At 41.1% G+C, this 19,782-nt stretch overlaps 1 long non-coding RNA gene across 1 annotated transcript; it reads right to left on the bottom strand.

Moving 5' to 3' along the window:
- Positions 1 to 5,306: 5,306 nt before the first annotated feature.
- LOC114552824 (uncharacterized) lies at positions 5,307 to 7,566 on the bottom strand. The gene is made up of 3 exons (XR_003692232.1): positions 7,478 to 7,566; positions 6,799 to 6,947; positions 5,307 to 5,693 (listed from the first exon to the last, which is right to left on the bottom strand). It is a non-coding gene; the product is annotated as an uncharacterized LOC114552824 (long non-coding RNA).
- Between the last annotated feature and the right edge of the window lie 12,216 nt (positions 7,567 to 19,782).

Raw genomic sequence — 19,782 nt, 5'->3', positions numbered from 1 at the left:
AATCCCCACGTCCAGTGAAGGCACCCCGGCACCAAGGCTGCTGCAATCACTGCTCATCTACCACACCTGTTCCAGTCCACGCACCTGGGGTTGATTGCCACTCTCCCTATATTAGGGAGAGGTCTGCCTTCAGTCCCTGCCAGATAATTGTTTCAGCCACGTAAATATCACATACGTTCCTGTGCATTATTTAGCGATCTACCAGTCTAGTCATAATCCTAAGTTCCCGTAGTTTTTGCCTGTTTCTTTTTCCCTCATCGTGTCTCTGTTCTGCCTCCTAGACGCCGTTCTCCCTCCACCGCCGGTCACTGCTTTTGTTCCCTTCCCTACTGGATCTTCTGTTTGGACTCCTCGTGCCGACCTCTACCTTGCCCTCCGTGCCTCTGGACCCCCAGCCTGTTTCCGACTGTCCTCGCCAGCCGTTTGTACTTCAGCTGAGCTCCAACCTACTCATACTCGCTCCCATAACCTCCACGACGGAACCCCATCCACATTATTCATTTTCCAATAAACAGTTGTATTGTTGAACTCTATCTGTGTTCTGCTTTTGTGTCCTGCCCCGTCCAGAGCCTGACACCATTCTCAGTTTTTACAGTGTAATGCTGTGTTTTCCCTTAAACTGACATCAATTGGACCACTGATTGATAGGATTTTTGCTTTTAGATGTTTAATTACAGAATATACATGAAACCCGTAAGCATAATAGTCACACATTCGGTCATTCTCTTACTTATGGATAGAGTTATTGTTAAAATGAATTATTCCCCTTTTTGCTGGGACCCCAAGAACCCCCCTCAATGACCCACACACACACACACACACACACACACACACATCTGAAGACACCTGTTCTCTATCTCTATCAAAGATCACTTCTTGTATTAATATATAAAATTAAATCTCAAAGCATGTGTCTCCTCTCTGGTTTGTCTTTTATCTGTCTTGTACACTCAAGATACACCCACTTCCTGTTTTGATGGCAAAACGCACAAAATGGCTTTAAAGTTATTATCTTATAATAACTTTTCATCTTTAAGGTCTTAAGATGGTAAAGACCGAATTTGAAGTTGATCGGATAAAATCTCTAGGAGGACTTGGTTAAAGTACGACATGTGGAAAAGGCCAAAATCGCACTAATTTCAAACTTTCAATTCAAAATGGCGGACTTCCTGTTGGGTTTAGGGTATGGCTCCAGTGACATGTTTTGTACATCTTGACATGCTTCATATGTGTACCAAGTTTCATTAATCTTCGTTAAACGTGCTGCAGGGGCTAAATTATTAAAATTTTGTAGGGGGCGCTAGCGAGCCTGAAACCCTTAAAATACGTACATTTTCACAAGAATCGATGCGACCGCCAATTTTGGTGAGTTTTTGAGTATATTAAGCCCCTCAAAAAGGCAATTAATTTGCCGGAAGAAACAAAGTTGTTAGTTGTAAGTTGTTGTAAATGCAGTTATCATTTATTCCAATGCAAAACTCACTGAGCAGCACTGTTGCATCTAATTCTCAATAGAGTCTGCACCGTTCTGGTCTGAATATCTTTCCTGCAACACTAAAGATTCTCTCAACAGGCGCAGAGGAAGCTGGCATGGCAAGATATTTGCATGCAAGTTGAGCTAGGGCAGGAAACTGCTTTGGGTTTCTCTCCAATAGACCAAAGGATCAGAATCCTCTGTAAGACAAGGGGTACTCAAGTACACAGAGACCGATTGACTTTCCATGTAGGAAAACAGTTTTGGGCGTTTGAGCACTGCGATTCATGGCTGCATTCCTTTTTGGGGAGGCAGACTCAACTTTTGCAGTGAGAAGGTTTTTGATTATTACCTGCTCTTCACCAATACACCAGTCCAACTTAAACCTTGGGTCAAGCGTGGCAGACACCTGGAAGCATTCCATGTCTTTAAATTTTGTTAAACGGCTCTCAAGTGAGGATTGTAGAGTTGACACAAACTTTTTATCACCGGTCATCTTCATGTTTTTGATAGCATGCCTTAAGCCTCTGACACAAGGGATGATGAAGCTGGAGGTTACTATTTTCTCAGCCTAGCATCTGTCTGTAGCCTCCTCAAAGGGTTCCAATACCTCACAAAGCTCCTGGATTATTTTCAGCTCATATGATGTCAGCTGGATGGGGGAATTTAGCTCAGCAAGTACATCACTTGGAACATTGAGAACAAACCTCAGCATCTTTAACTGGCTATTCCAGCGAGTGGCATTCACAGGCTGAAGTTTGTGCCATCCATCTAGGGCGTCAGTAGCCAGTGTGGACTTGTGACAAAAAGAAACAAGTTTTTGGACCTTGCCCAGTAAGTTTTTTATGGAGCAAGCATCATTCATGGCATCGCGAACCACAAGCTGAAGGGTGTGGACAAAGCATGAGCTTCTCTCTGGTGGGAAGTAGACCATCTCCTCTTCAGCATTCACCACTTCTAAATCAGATGTCTCATCCAGCTCTTCCTCTTCACTTTCAACAACATGCATTGGTGGGAAGAGGGTGAATGGCTTTATCATGTTGGAGGCATTATCAGTTACAATGAATGAGACTTTGTTCTGAATTTTGTAATTTTGAAGAGCATCCTCATAAATTCTACAAATGTTTTCAGCTATATGCCTCCCTTTAAATCGCTGACAGCATCATTCCAAAAAATGACTTCATCGATCAGTTTGACCAAAGATCTACTGTCAGGCAAATATGCTCAGTTTTTTCCAGCAGATTAATCTGATGTGATTTTACAGTAGCTGAGCTCTGAGGGATAAGGTCCTGGCTGAGAGCTCTTCGGGAGGGCATTGTGAATGACGGTTGGGCCAAATGCAAAATATTAATGAAATCCTTATTTTCAACAGTATAGAGAGGGAGGAGACCATTTGCAATATATGTAACAACACTGTCAGTCAGAGCAACTTGTCGCCCATTAGTTGGTGACCACTTAGAGCTGGAACATGCTGTTTCGGAAGGATTACCATGATCTTCATTCTGGTTTGGCTGGATTGTGTAACCGCTGGTTTCACAGTCCATCAAGATTTCCTGATGTTTCTTCTGTAGGAAAAAGGTTCCTCAATGTAAATCACTCTTGAAGAGAACAAATATTCTACAAATTCCACAAAAACAAAACTCCACAAATAAAAGACTCTGTCGGTTAACTTGTAGATGCCTTTTGAAATTTGAAGTAGCCTTGATGGAGCCACAGACTGGAGCACTGCAGTGCTTGCATATGGCTCTGTGGTTTCCAGGTGTCCTTGTTGCAATTGGTTCTTCAAAATGAACTAGTACAGATGACCTTTTAGGCCTGCTTAATCTTAATCTGAAATTCTAAGGGACTACTGACATTTAAAAAGTCCAGTGTTGACCATCAAATTGCGTAGAAAAGAAGCTTTCAAACAAATGTCTACCTCCAACCATTTTGAATACTTGGTTGAAGTAAAACATTCTGGGAAAATACCTTTTTCACGGCAAACATATTGACATGTCATTGCAGGAAAAGCACAGGTGTATTCAAAACCATTACTGATGGCCATTCCACCTGGTATTAAACCATTACTGATGGCAGCATTCCACTTAGGAGAGGTCCTGAGATGGCAGCATTCCACTGGGTCCTGGTATTAAACCATTACTGATGGCAGCATTCCACTTAGGAGAGGTCCTGGTATTAAACCATTACTGATGGCTGCATTCCACTTAGGAGAGACCCTGGTATTAAACCATTACTGATGGCAGCATTCCACTTAGGAGAGGTCCTGGTATTAAACCATTAATGATGGCTGCATTCCACTTAGGAGAGGTCCTGGTATTGTGCATGCTGACTCGCTAAAATATCTTACTGGGACACTTGACGTAACTGAGCCATCGTTAAGGTTATCAATCTCAGCTGTGCTTTTCCTACTATGACAAGTCAACATGTCTGCTGTGAAAAAGGTCCATTGGAGTCATAGTCCATCATGTTCCACAAAATTACAATTACAATAAATCAAACTTAATTATTTGTTCTGTGATTAGAGCTTTTAACATTCATTGCTGCGGGAAACATTTCCTGTTAATGTAATCTGTACAAATAGTTCAGACTAACATCATTCATAGAATGTGTAATGCAAACATATCTGACATATATTGTGTAAAGCTTCATCGTTAAACACTTCACTTAAATAATGTATATGAATTTCTTAGAATTTTTAGTGAATTGCAATTCTGCTTCGTTTAATTCAAATTCAAATTGTAATTCTAGATCCTGTTTTTGACATCAATTCGAATTCTTTTTAAAGGTCCCATATGGTGACACTTAAACTTATATTTCTACCGTTTATATGTGTCTATTAAACATTAATTTAATAGTGTTACCCCAAAAAAAAAAGTTGGGTTGATTTTCCCAAACTTTTCTGAGAGCCCTTTTTCTCCCCTCCCACACACGCTTGGATTCGCTGCTGGATGGAAAGTTCAGCCCACAACTAAAGAGCAGAACACTCTGATTGGCTAAGCACAGATCTACATAGAACACTCTGATTGGCTAAGCACAGATACACATAGAACGCTCTGATTGGCTAAGCACAGATAAACATAGAACGCTCTGATTGGCTAAGCACAGATAAACATAGAATCAGAATCCTACTATGAACATGGCTGCAGGATCTGAAGACCTCCCCAGTTAGAGCCTGAATACTCAAGTTCAGAGGATTCAGGCGAAGAGGACCGATTCATTTCTTTTAGAAGAGGTCAGCAGGACCTTTCAGAGTGGTAAGTTGATTGTTTTTATTTTAGTATGTAAGGCTTTAGACAAAGTCAGCTAACGTTAGACAAGTGTGTCTTGAGTGATGTGGCTAAGGCTAACGTTATATGGTGGCTGTGTATTTTGGGCTCTTTTGGGTTTTAAACCTTTGAAAGTCACAGAAACCACTTAGAGTGAACGATGTGTTTTCATGTGATTATCATACTGTCGCTGTTACCTGACACACCCACCTACTCTTATCCCCGGCTCTCTGTGCACCGCGGTGTCAGCAGCATGAAGGTCCCCTGGCACCGCCGGTAGACCATATAGTACCACCTTATTTGTAGTTTCATAAAATGTACCAGAATTTACGAATATGAAAGAAATTAGTACAGATATTAATGTTCTTACCTCGGTCTTCGCAATGTCGTTCATATGTAATGTTCAAACATAACGTTCATATACATTCTCCAGTCAGTACTAAATATTTGAAAACACCCAGATCAAGTATTAAAGTGATTTTTGTTTACAAATGCATTCAAATTGTTTTCATTGAATGAAACCCATTGACATACTTTTCCTGTTTCATGCTCCAGTTGATGTTTCATGTTACTACAGGTGCACATGTGGACATTGTGAGCGGATGCCCCCCGAGGTTGAATTCCTGTTTTCCAACACCAAGACGTGTGAGGGCCACAGCAGAGAAACAATTGGCAACAGAAGCTTACAAATGTTCAATTCAGTTTGATTTAAAGAGACCCAACAATTCCCCCAAGAGCAAGCATTTGGTGTGACAGTGGCGAGGAGAAACTTCCTTTTAACAGGCAGAAAGCTGGGACAGAAGCTCCTGTTCAGTAGTGATATGAACTGGAGTAGAAGTAGTCTGATAATAACAAGAACCTGAGCTCTGACTGGCTCAGCGCTGAGATCCTCTGGAATGGTGATCTTCTGCAGCTCTTCAGTAAAAGGTGCTGGGTCAGGGACAACACATAGCCTGTGGAATGTTTTCATTTATTTATTTATTAACATGTAATGTTTAATAGCAATTTACTAGATGTATGTGTGACCCGGTGTGTTGTACGAGACAGACAAATATTAGCCCCCGTTTGAATAATTGAACTGATTAGAACCCAAGGACTCAAAACATAAATAAACTATTGTATTACTTGTGTGTATCTCTGTCTGGTCACAGGCTCATTTGAGTCCATGTGTTTGAATGGGTGAGGTTGTTGCTGCTAAGCTCAGCATGTCAGCAGAGGGCGCTCTAGGCTTTACAATACACTGGGCATCAGTAGCTAATGCTGACAGTAGAAGTCATCGCCAGTACGGGATGAACGAGTTTAAGTGTGTACGCTACAGAGAGTGATCCTGACCTGAACTCTATCTGTATTTTTACAGAAATAAATGTTTAATGTAAAATAATTTTAACATATGAATTAATTATTTTGCAGAGAGAAACTTTCATCAACAAGAAAGGAAGAGATAATAATAGAAATATGACTAATAAAAACAATAGCAATACAACGATTTGGCATTAACGAGGTAACTCCAGGTTCAACCCAGGGTTTAGTGTATCACGGCGGTGGATCACTTGTTATGAAAGATATAGATTTTCAGCGGAGGTAATTACCTACAGGGCTATTTGTCGGCTTCTTGAGCCGTGTGTTGCGGTTTGAATTATGTTGTTATATAATTTATTTGCTCTCACGATATCTTACCACTGTTGGGGTTGCAACTAAAATAATAGTTTAAAGCAGTTTATGGAAAGCACAAGTGTAATTATGGTCAGATCCTGACTGAGTGATATTAATAAGCGTTGTGATTTGCGTGTTTACAGCATCTGCTTTTTTTTGCCAGCTGTCCTCCTGTTTTAGGAAGCAGTGACTGTATTGTGTTTTGCTGTAAAATCATGTCTGTGTTCTTCATATTTATGTAGAATTATAGTTTGCTCTTCTGATGTAAAATATGCAGCTCTAGCAGATGTGTGTGATTGTACCTGCTCTACATGAAGTGCCCTGAGAAAACTTCTCTTATGATTTGACCCTATCAATAAAATAAAATGTAATTAATGTTGCATGTTGTTGTGATAATTTCCTTACAGAATGTCGGCTCAGTTTTCCCTCATTTGAGGCTGTATCCCCCTTTCTTTGCTTTAGGGAAGGCCAGTTTAAGGGCAGGACCTCCCAGAGCTCTTGTTGACTGTGGCCGGTTGGCATTCTCATTGAAGTGGGATGCTGAGAGATAGAGTCTGCAACAACAACAATGCAAATGATGTAATGGGTGTGTATTTTATTACTCCAATACATTGTACAAAGAAAGAGAAGTCTACACACTGTGCTAAGCTACCTGAGCAAATGGCACAGATCAAAACTCATTTTTGTAGTTTTTTAAATAATAGATAGGTCAGATAGTATGTAGACTGTTGCTCATTTGAAATAGCAGTAATAACAAACAGATACTATCATGATCCATAAATACATATCATGTAGTGCATAGGACAATATATATGTATACAGTCTCTGAGATCAATGTTATATGTCTGCCCACATTATGTACTGTCTCACTGATAAGGTTCCCATATTTGTTTCCTCTTTTTTTCTTCTCCTCTTTCAACTGCAATGGGAATATACTGTAAGGTCCATAGATATATAATTTTGGAATAACTATTACCAGTAATCATTCAAATGATGACTTTTGACTTATCAGCTTATAAATACAAATGTAAATAAAATACAACAACAGGTAAACTAACATTTACAAAAATTCAATTTCACAAACCTCTGCTTCTGACGTGAGTCTTAGTAGAGTCCTTGGATAGTTGGGTTCCAACAGATCTTTTAGGAAGGGGGTCAGTCAGGCACAGGTACTGGCCTGGGAAACAGGTGCAATGGCTCCCTAAGAATACATTCAGATATGTTAGGAAATATATATATATATATGATAAGGTAGCATCCTCTATCTACTATAACATAAATGACAAATAAAGGCACTTGGATGAGGCAAATAACACTAAACAGTGGCAGTGCAAACAGTGCAGTATAAGAAGGTATTTAACAAGTTAGATGCAATACATATATATGTGAATATAATAAATAATAAGTAACTACCTAGGTTAATCACATGTAGAGCTTATAACATATATTGCAAAGACAGAAGGGAGAGAGAAAGAAAAATCAAAAGGGTTGGCAAGCAGGGGACGCATTGCACAGAATCAGTCATGTATATCAATAAGGTAATAATTTATTTATATCGTTTATAACATAGTATTAGTGGACTTTCTTGCCAGATTCCCTCACCAAGAAAATACTGTATATCAGACGCTGCAAATGGCTAGCCGTGGCGCGTCCTGTCTCACAGCAGGGTGGAGCAAAAAAGCTGCTGGTGCCTCACGGGGACTTGGGGGCCCTTTAGCCCCTAAAAAAGGGACTTGAACCCGGCGAGAGCACCAACAATATCTCTAGTTTCCTCCTGCCCCTTGATTAACAAACAAACCATAACAGTAGGCGACATCACTGTTTGCTGTAGCAAACGTTACTCTACAGTTAACTTAGCTACAGTACTAACTTTAGTTAGTTCAGGAGCCAACTAGGTTATATAGTTATAATGTGCACAGTCACCCCCCCCCACACACACACACACACACACAGATAAACCGTATGTTAGCTAGTGGTGCTAACCAGCCAGCTAACCAACCATTAGGAAAAACGATATTATCAACTCTGTTAGTAATCTACGTTATGAAATAGTTTTCTACTCACTGTTTCAATGCTTGGGAGAGGGTCCTGAATAGTGGGAATGGATCCTTTCATTCAGTACAAACTGCGGTGAGAAATGTGCAGTTCAGTAGCTAGCTACATACAGTAGCTAGCTGAAAAGCCTGACTCGGGACAGGTGGAGGCAAATCTCCAAAAATAAAATCCATCCACCTGTCAGCGACATCTTTTTCTGTTGGAAGGCGGTGCAGTGATGTATTTGATACTCCCACCCTGGAATGATGCATTTCTCATGGCCCGTTTTCTGGGGAGACATGACTCCCGCATCTTCTCGGATTCTTCTCAGCAGCACGAAGCCAACGTTAGAAAAGGGGGCGGGTCTAAGTCGATTTTGGAACACGACACCCATTGGTTACCCGGTTTCTACGTAGCCAATACATCAAATTCTGACTGGCCCGTTTAGCTGGGAGGCGGTCTAGTTCTGTGGGGGGGGGACAAATGGCGGCAGTGAGCGATTTCACATTTTCACAGCTTCTACTTTACACCCCCGAGCCTATATGACACACAGAATCCCATAAAAACCCATTTTCACCATATGGGACCTTTAAATTCAAAACTTTAATTGGAATTTAGGAGTCATACTCAATTCAAATCTGAATTGTGCACAAGCCTGCATATGATACACATGGTACACCCCCCCTACACATAACAATTACATATGACTACACATGGTACACCCCCCCTACACATAACTATTACATATGATACACGTGGTACACCCCCCCTACACATAACAATTACATATGATACACATGGTACACCCCCCCTACACATAACAATTACATATGACTACACATGGTACACCCCCCCTACACATAACTATTACATATGATACACGTGGTACACCCCCTACACATAACAATTACATATGACTACACATGGTACATACACATAACTATGGTATATGACTACACATGGTAACCCCCTACATATAACTATTACATATGACTACACATGGTACCCCCCCTACACATAACTATTACATATGACTACACATGGTACACCCCCCCCCTACACATAACTATTACATATGACTACACATGGTACACCCCCCTACACATAACTATTACATATGATACACATGGTACACCCCCTACACATAACTATTACATATGACTACACATGGTACACCCCCTACACATAACTATTACATATGATACACATGGTACACCCCCTACACATAACTATTACATATGACTACACCTGGTACACCCCCCCACATAACTATTACATATGACTACACATGGTACACCCCCCTACACATAACTATTACATATGACTACACCTGGTACACCCCCCACACATAACTATTACATATGACTACACCTGGTACACCCCCTACACATAACTATTACATATGACTACACATGGTACACCCCCCCTACACATAACTATTACATATGACTACACATGGTACACCCCCCTACACATAACTATTACATATGACTACACATGGTACACCCCCCCTACACATAACTATTACATATGACTACACCTGGTACACCCCCCTACACATAACTATTACATATGACTACACATGGTACACCCCCCCTACACATAACTATTACATATGACTACACCTGGTACACCCCCCTACACATAACTATTACATATGATACACATGGTACACCCCCCCTACACATAACTATTACATATGACTACACCTGGTACACCCCCCTACACATAACTATTACATATGACTACACATGGTACACCCCCCACACATAACATTACATAACTATGGTACATACATGACTTACACATGGGTACACCCCCTAACATTAACTATTACATATATGACTACACATGGTACACCCCCCTACACATAACTATTACATATGACTACACATGGTACACCCCCTACACACAAACTATTACATATGACTACACATGGTACACCCCCTACACATAACTATTACATATGACTACACATGGTACACCCCCCCTACACATAACTATTACATATGACTACACGTGGTACACCCCCCCCCTACACATAACTATTACATATGACTACACATGGTACACCCCCCCTACACATAACTATTACATATGACTACACATGGTACACCCCCCCTACACATAACTATTACATATGACTACACATGGTACACCCCCCACACATAACTATTACATATGACTACACATGGTACACCCCCTACACATAACTATTACATATGACTACACATGGTACACCCCTACACATAACTATTACATATGACATGGTAACACATAACTACATATGACTACACATGGTACACCCCCCCACACATAACTATTACATATGACTACACATGGTACACCCCCTACACATAACTATTACATATGACTACACATGGTACACCCCCTACACATAACTATTACATATGACTACACATGGTACACCCCCTACACATAACTATTACATATGACTACACATGGTACACCCCCCCACACACATAACTATTACATATGATACACATGGTACACCCCCCCCCACATAACTATTACATATGACTACACATGGTACACCCCCCCCTACACATAACTATTACATATGACTACACATGGTACACCCCCCTACACATAACTATTACATATGACTACATATGACTACATGGTACACCCCCCCCCACACATATGACTATGGTACATATGACATAACTATTACATATGACTACACCCCCCACACATAACTATTACATATGACTACACATGGTACACCCCCCCTACACATAACTATTACATATGACTACACATGGTACTGTGTGTGTTTATTTAAGTGTAGAGGCTGTAGTGTGTCTCTGTGTGTGTGTCTATGTGCGTGTGTGTTTCTGTGTGTGTGTGTGTGTCTGTATGTGTGTGTCTATGTGTGTGTGTGTGTGTGTGTGTGTACGTCTCTATGTGTGTCTGTGTGTGTGTGTTTCTTTGTGTGTGTGTCTATGTGTGTGTGTGTGTGTGTGTGTTTCTGTGTGTGTGTGACCCTCTGTGAGTGTGTGTGTCTGTGTGAGTGTGTGTGTCTCTCTGTGAGTATGTGTGTGTGTATATATATATATATATATATATATATATATATATATGTGTGTGTGTGTGTCTGTGTGAGTGTGGGTGTCTTTATGTGTCTGTGTGTGTTTGTCAGTGTGTGTGTCTGTGTGTGTGTGGTGTGTGTTTGTACGTGTTTTTCTGTGATTTGTGTGTGATTGTGTGTGTGTGTGTGTGTGTGTGTATAACCAATAACATTTCTCTGTCAGGTAAATGCAGTAGTAGAATGTATTCCTCTGAAGTAGAAGTACGCAGTAAGTCAGTAGTATACAGTGGGGTTGCATATTACAGTTCTTTACAAGTGTTTACACACTAAATCTTTACATGTCGGCCTAACATGACTTTAGAAACCTCTCTCTCAAACTACACCCCCAATCTCCAAAACCACAAGTTATTTCTCACACTTTCACTGAGTTTTCATTTGCATCAAACACTTTCTATCAATTATCAAATAACTATTTTTTACCTAAGACACAAACATCTAACAAGAAGTGTGTTGCTTTCCTTCTCCAAACACAGCCAACCACAATGCAGCACTTATTCACCAGGTCACCCCTCCACTCCTAACGTTAGCTCGCCCACAGTCGTTGATAGCATGCGTGGTTAGTTTCAGTGTCAGCACGTTTAATGTGCACAAATCCCCAATATTCTCATGTCAGGGTTCTGCTGTTGACTCAGGATGGTGTAGAGAAACAGAGCGGGCTCGTCTCTCTTCTGTTTGTGAATCTAACTGAACAACAACTACATCACGGGGAAGCTAGAAATATGTTTATCAATTTCATAGTTCAGTTCCAGTGAAATGTTATCCCATCAGCTCCTTCAAGGCCGTCAGATCACCATGACAACCGTTATCAGCAGCTGCTCTTTTCCTGTTTTTATCAAACATGACTTCTTTATCTCATCATCAGAGGAACCGTTGCAGCATCAGCTCTCTATCCTGTAATCTATGTCCTTTACACGAGTCTCAAACCACAGAGGCTGACATTACATATGAAGACATAAATAAGTTAACATTTAAATTAATTTAAAATACAGCATAATTGGGGTGCAGCAACTTTACACAAAGTATAAAAGTGGATTTTTAAAAGAGAGTGAGTCTGTGTGTGTGTCTGTGTGTGTGCCTGTGTTTGTGTGTCTTTCTGTCTGTGTGTGTGTTTGTGTGTCTGTCTGTGTGTGTGTATGTGTGTGTGTGTGTTTGTGTGTCTGTCTGTGTGTGTACGTATCTCTGTATGTGTGTCTGTGTGTGTGTGTGTGTGTGTGTGTGTGTTTTTCTGTGTGTGTGTGTGTGTGTCTGTCTGTCTGTGTGTGTCTATGTATCTCTGTGTGTGTCTGTGTGTGTGTGTGTGTGTGTGTGTGTGTGTGTGTTTTTTCTGTATATGTGTGTGTGTGTGTTTGTGTGTCTGTCTGTGTGTGTACGTATCTCTGTATGTGTGTCTGTGTGTGTGCATTTGTCTGTATGTGTGTGTGTGTGTGTGTGTGTTTTCATGCACACATTATTCTGAGATAAGAGAGGGGTGTCTTTAACATGACGTTACAAAGTGCTTCACACACACATTACATATCAATGAATAAATAAAAAGAAACATGTTACAAAATTTAAATTAATTTAAAATACAGCAACTTTACACAAAGGCTAAAGTATAAAAGTTGGTTTTTCCAAGAAAGTGTGTGTCTTTGTGTGTGTCTGTCTGTTTGTGTCTGTCTGTCTGTCTGTCTGGTTCTGCCTCTGTGTGTTTGTGTGTCTGTGTGTGTGTCTCTGAATGCATGTCTGTGTCTTTGTCTATCTGTGTGTGTGTGTGTGTGTGTGTGTGTGTGTGTGTGTGTGTGTGTCTCTTTATGTGTGTGTTTGTCTCTGTGTATGTGTGTGTGTGTGTGGGTGTGTTTGTATGTGTGTTTGTACGTGTGTGTGTGTGTCTGTCTGTGTGTGTGTTTTCTTTTTTATCAAACATGACTTCTTTATCTCATCAGAGGAAGCTTTGCAGCATCAGCTCTCTATCCTGTAATCTATGTCCTTTACACGAGTCTCAAACCACAGAGGCTGACAGGTCTTCATACACACATTATTCACGGGTGTCTTTAACATGAAGTCACAAAGTGCTTCACACATGCACATTACATATGAATGAATAAATAAAAAGAAACATGTTACAACATTTAAATTAAGTTGCAGCAATTAGGGTGCAGCAACTTTACACAAAGGCTAAAGTATAAAGGTTTTAGAGAGAGAGAGAGAGAGAGAGAGAGAGAGAGAGAGAGTCCTCAATGATATTTTGTTCATGTCGCAGACACCGCGAGTGATAAAGGTCAGTGATGGCTGGGAATGATATGCAAATGATTTTTTGAACAGTTTTCACCACTTGCTGTAGGGCTTTCCTGTCAGCCATTGTGCAGTACCCATACCAGACTTTAATGGTCTTCTTAATTAACAAAAGGATTATGGGTGTCTTTCATCAGGTTTTTTAGTGTGTCAGAGTATAAATACAAATTTAAAGGTAATAAAGATGCAGTGGCAGTTTCTATTCTGACCCAGAAGAACCAGTACATGGCAGCTTTGCTCTGGGCCGGCCAATGATTCGTGAGACAGTTTGGAACTTGGAGTCCTCCTCTGTTGTAAGACATATATAATAAGGAGAGTCTAAGTCTATTCTGTTTGTTATTCTAAATTATGTTAGTTATTAGTTCTTTCAATCTAGAAAATAAAGTAGGCAGAGGGTTTAAGGGAATGGATTAAAAACATATAAGAGTTTTGGCCAAATATTCATTTTAATGATATTGACACGACCTATTAATGATATGGGGGGTCAGCCCATCTTTTAAGGGAGTCTGTTATAGATGTTAAGACTGGGTTATAGTTAGACTTGTTACTATTCACCTTATAGCCTGAGATCCTCCCAAAGGAGTCTGTCAGAGGACTAACAGATCCAAAAACAGTTTCTTCCCAGAAGCCATAACCACTTTAAACTCACACATGCACTGAATTCACAGTCTAACCCCCCAACCCCCAAACTTTCTTCTACCCACATGCTGTGCAATGTATGTATGTATATAGCGTGCACCTTACCCCCCCTTTCTTTTGCATTACTTATTTTATTCCATGTTGTTACCTCCATTTTGACACTGGAAAAGGAGTTGCTTTTAATCTCGTTGTACATGTGTATAATGACAAAAAAAAGGCATTCTTCTATTCTATACTAAGAAGTGTAGACAGCGATTGGGCCAGGTGCTTTAAGAAGGGTATAATGTAATGTGCAAAGAAGCTCATGCAGTGCTCATAGCTTCCTATTGTCACTCCTTTAATCAGAGGGGGGGGTGGATCTGATTGTTAGTGCCAACGGCTCTATGGATAACACAAATAAAAGGAGTGACAATGGACATCCTTCACGTGTTGAAGGGCTTTGATGCTATAGAGTTAGTCAGCACCACCTATGTACAATTTTAAACTGTATTGATTTGGCTCGATTACAAACCAAAATTAATTTAGCATATATATATATATATACAGACACACACAGTAACACAAACACAAATACACACCCACACACACACATAAAGGTAAAATGATTTATAATAAAACTCTTAGGTGACAGTAATGTTAAAAAGTGAACATGTTAAACTATTAAACCATCATCCCCTAACAGAGCAGCCCCCCCCCCCCAATAATCACTACCATCCACAACAACATCACGAAAAGATCAACTAACTCAATATATATACAATATAATATCATCAACATATATATACACAACATACTAATACAGATGATAAGGGAACATCTGCAAAGGCCTAAAGAAGTCAAGAAAAAGTTCCTCATCCATCATAGAAACAAATCGCCAAAAACAAAGTGACAAAAACTTCAGCAAAAGTTACAAATCCTCAAAAAAATCTCGCCTGGAGCCGGAGACGCTTCTGATTGAGGCTGCTGCATGTCATGGTGAGTGCTGATTGGCTGATACATGTCTAACATCTACCAACCAGATAGTGTTGTGGGCGGGACATGAAGGGAGACTCAGTGGCGAGTGCTGATTGGCTGTTACTCGTATAACATCTACCAACCAGATAGTGTTGTGGGCGGGAAATGAAGTGAGACTCAGTGGTGAGTGTTGATTGGCTGTTACTCGTCTAACATCTACCAACCAGATATTGTTGTGGGCGGGACATGAAGTGAGACTCAGTGGTGAGGTAAACGGGAGACAAAGTAGAACACCTTTTATTTCATTAACTTTATAATAAAACACAGATACAGATCTGTCAAATATGGGACAGAGCCTTTCCAGTTGCTGCTCCACGACGGTGGAAGCTGCTGCCTTCACATATCAGATGTGCTCCCTCCATTTCTGTTTTTATATCTGGGATAAAGACCCATTATAACTTCCTGTTTCATGTTGTAGACATCGGCAGACGCTTAACGCTTAACGTCTTGCGATTTTAAGTCCTCCACAACGAAATACAGTCACTATTTACACCGTTTTAGCTGTATTTTAACCGGACCTGTCTGGCCGCAGTTTTTCCGTTGTTTGCAAAACTTTCCTCCGCTCCGTTAGCTAACGTCTAGGTATTTGTTGTGCTAACGGCTAGTTAGCCTGCCTGCTAGCGGGAGTTAAAGCGGACCACTCAGGATTTTGCCTCTTGGGAAATCTATTCTATATTTTGGTAGCAGTAACGGGCTATCCACAGCTTGCTAATACAAGCAGGAGCACCTGCATTGTATTTCGACTTGTGAAGGTTTTTAGGTTTTAGGAGAAGGCCTCCATCAACGTTGCTACTAGCTAAACTAGCAAGCTACACGATGCCCCCCCTCAGCTGTTCACCTGGCTGTGACTCGTGCCTCCTGTTCAGCCAGAAGATAGTGGAACTTGAAGCCAGAATATCGTCTCTCCACCAGATCAAGGCAAGTGAAGAGTTCCTCGACTCCATTATCATTGGAAGTTCCCCTCACACATACACTGTCGGATGTCTTGATTCCACTGTGCCCTGCAATACTCTCACCCCACTACGCACTAATACAACCTCTGTCCCTGTTGTCTCTCCTCGGCTTCTGCCGAGGACCCAGCCAGCTCTGCTGACCAGCTCCACTCCCCACCAGCCTGAGCCATGGCGTGTAAGCAAGCACCAGAGCAGGCGGTCAGGACAACGCCAGCCCCAGCCCAACCCCTACAACTAGAAAACCGCTACAGCATTCTGATGAACGACGAGGAGTTCCCTTCTCTGCCACGTCCCCACGCAGCTCATCCTGGTCCATCCACACAGTCGACGCGCCCATTGAGGGCGGACTCTCCCCCCGGACTCATCAATCTCCACGCTGGTCATCGGAAGCTCCATGGTAAGGGACCTCCACATTCCCCCTTTACCCAGCGGTCCCTCCAAGGTCTACTGCTTCCCCGGTGCCAAGGTCCGTGACATCCAGCACAAACTTCCCGGCATCCTCGCCCGCCACGCCAAGGTCGACAACATCATTGTGCATGTGGGCACAAACGACATCAGAGAGAGACGGTCGATAGCACTCGAGGAAGACTTCACCACTCTCATCACCACCCTGATGGGCACAGGTAAGCGGATTGTCATCTCTGGGCCTCTACCTACCTACAGGAAGGGTGCTGAGAGACTTCACCACTCTCCTCTCCACCCTGATGGGTGCAGGTAAGCTGATCATCATCTCTGGGCCTCTCCCTACCTACAGGAAGGGTGCTGAGAGATGGTCCAGACTGTTCTGGCTCCACACCTGGCTGGAACCACTCTGCACTTCCCTGAGCATTCCCTATGTCGACAACTTCAACCTGTTCTGGGAGATGCCCAACCTGCTGAAGCGTGATGGTCTCCACCCAAACCGACACGGAGCCAGGCTGCTATCTGACAACATAACGACCACACTGAAAGGCAAGTACTGACATTATGTTGAAAATATCACAGATTCATGTCCCCCAGGTATTGATCCTGATAGCACTCTACAAGTGGATGAATCTGAAAATGTTTTCTGCAGGATAATAAGTAGTACTATTATTATTCCAGTAACGTGTAGTACTAGTACTATTCCAGTAACGTGTAGTACTAGTACTATTCCAGTAACATGTAGTACTAGTGCTATTCCAATTATAATCAACAATAGACCACACAAAGTGGTGAATAGAGGGTCAATACTTAACAACCTAATTGGAATTAAAACTACCACTGCAATGATAGAAAAGGATAGGAAAATTAGATGTGGATTAGTAAATGTCAGGTCTCTGTCTTCTAAAGCAGTACTAGTAAATGAATTGATATCTGATGATCAAATTGATGTATTCTGTCTTACTGAAACCTGGCTGGGCCATGAAGAATATATTAGTCTAAATGAAGCGACTCCTCCCAGTCATATTAATACTCAAATTCCTAGAGCCTCAGGCCGAGGAGGGGGAGTTGCAGCCATATTTGATTCAAGCCTGTTAATTAACCCTAAACCCAAACTAAATTATAACTCTTTTGAAAGTCTTGTTCTTAATCTTCAACATCCAACACGGAAATCAGAACAGCCAATTATATTTGTTGTTGTCTACCGAGCTCCAGGTCCGTATTCTGAATTTTTATCTGAATTCTCAGAGTTTTTATCATGTGTAGTCCTTAAATCAGTACTTATTGTTGGTGATTTTAATAACCATGTGGACGTTGACAGCAATAGCCTTACTACTGCTTTCAACTCACTACTAGAGTCTATTGGCTTCAGTCAGAGTGTGCATGAGGCCACGCACTGTTTTAACTACACCCTCGACCTCGTGCTGGCATATGGTATCAAAATTGAAGATGTATTAGTATTCCCGCAAAATCCTTTATTATCAGACCACTTCTTAATTACTTTCTAATTCTTCCTACCCGATTATACGACATTAGATAAAAGCTACTATACTAGACGCCTATCTGAAAGTGCTATAGCTAAATTTAAGGAAGACATTCCAACAGCACTAGACTCATTACCTTGTTTTAATACAACAGAGGACCTTTATGTAAACTTTAGTCCCTCTCAAATCGACAATTGTGTAGATGGTGTTACGGCCTGCCTACGGACGACTTTAGACTCTGTTGCTCCACTCAAAAAGAAGAAGATGAAGCAAAGGAAACTAGCACCTTGGTATAACTCCCAAACTCGCAAATTAAAGCTAAACTCGCGAAAACTTGAAAGTAAATGGCGCTCCATCAAAATGGAAGAGTCTTGTTTGGATTGGCAAGACAGTCTGAAAACCTATAGGACGGCCCTCAGACATGCCAGATCAGACTATTACTCATCATTAATAGAAGAAAACAAGAACAACCCAAGGTTTCTTTTCAGCACTGTAGCCAGGCTGACAGATAGTCACAGCTCTACTGAGCCATCTATTCCTCTAGCTCTGAGTAGTGATGACTTCATGAGCTTCTTTAATGATAAAATTACAACAATTAGAGATAAAATTCATCACCTTTTGCCCTCAATTTCTAATGGTTCACCTTTCAACGCAGGACTGCTAGAAAGAACGACTAGACCTGACATATACTTAGACTGTTTTTATCCTATAGGCCTTCAACAACTAATGGTAAAGGTATCTTCAGCAAAGCCATCTACCTGTCTCTTAGACCCCATCCCAACGAGATTACTCAAAGAAGCATTACCCGTGGTTAACACCTCTCTACTAGATATGATCAATATGTCTCTATTAACAGGTTATGTACCGCAGTCATTTAAAGTAGCTGTGATAAGACCTCTTCTGAAAAAACCCACCCTCGATCCTGAGGTCTTAGCAAACTATAGACCTATATCTAACCTTCCCTTTCTATCCAAGATCCTTGAGAAAGTAGTTGCTGATCAGTTATGTGATTTTCTCCATAGCAACAGCTTATTTGAAGACTTTCAATCAGGATTTAGAAAGCATCATAGCACAGAGACGGCACTGGTGGACATTACTAATGACGTTCTAACTGCTGCAGACAAAGGACTTGTCTCCATACTTGTTTTATTAGATCTTAGTGCTACATTTGACACTATTGACCATACAATCCTGTTACAGAGATTGGAAAACTTAGTCGGAATTAAAGGAATTGCACTAAGCTGGTTTAAGTCTTATTTTTCTGATCGATTTGTTAATGTTAATGATAAATCCTCTAAGCACGCAAGGGTTATGCATGGCGTTCCACAGGGCTCGGTGCTTGGACCAGTTTTGTTCTCCTTGTATATGCTTCCTCTTCGTAATATCATTAGGAAACACTCAATTAACTTTCACTGCTATGCGGACGACACCCAATTATACTTGTCAATCAAACCAGATGAAACAAGTCAGTTAGCTAAAC

This window comes from Perca flavescens, chromosome 3 (assembly GCF_004354835.1).
Source record: "Perca flavescens isolate YP-PL-M2 chromosome 3, PFLA_1.0, whole genome shotgun sequence".
Taxonomy (NCBI): domain Eukaryota; kingdom Metazoa; phylum Chordata; class Actinopteri; order Perciformes; family Percidae; genus Perca; species Perca flavescens.
Note: the sequence above shows the minus strand (reverse complement) of the source record. Positions and strands in the feature narration are given on the sequence as shown.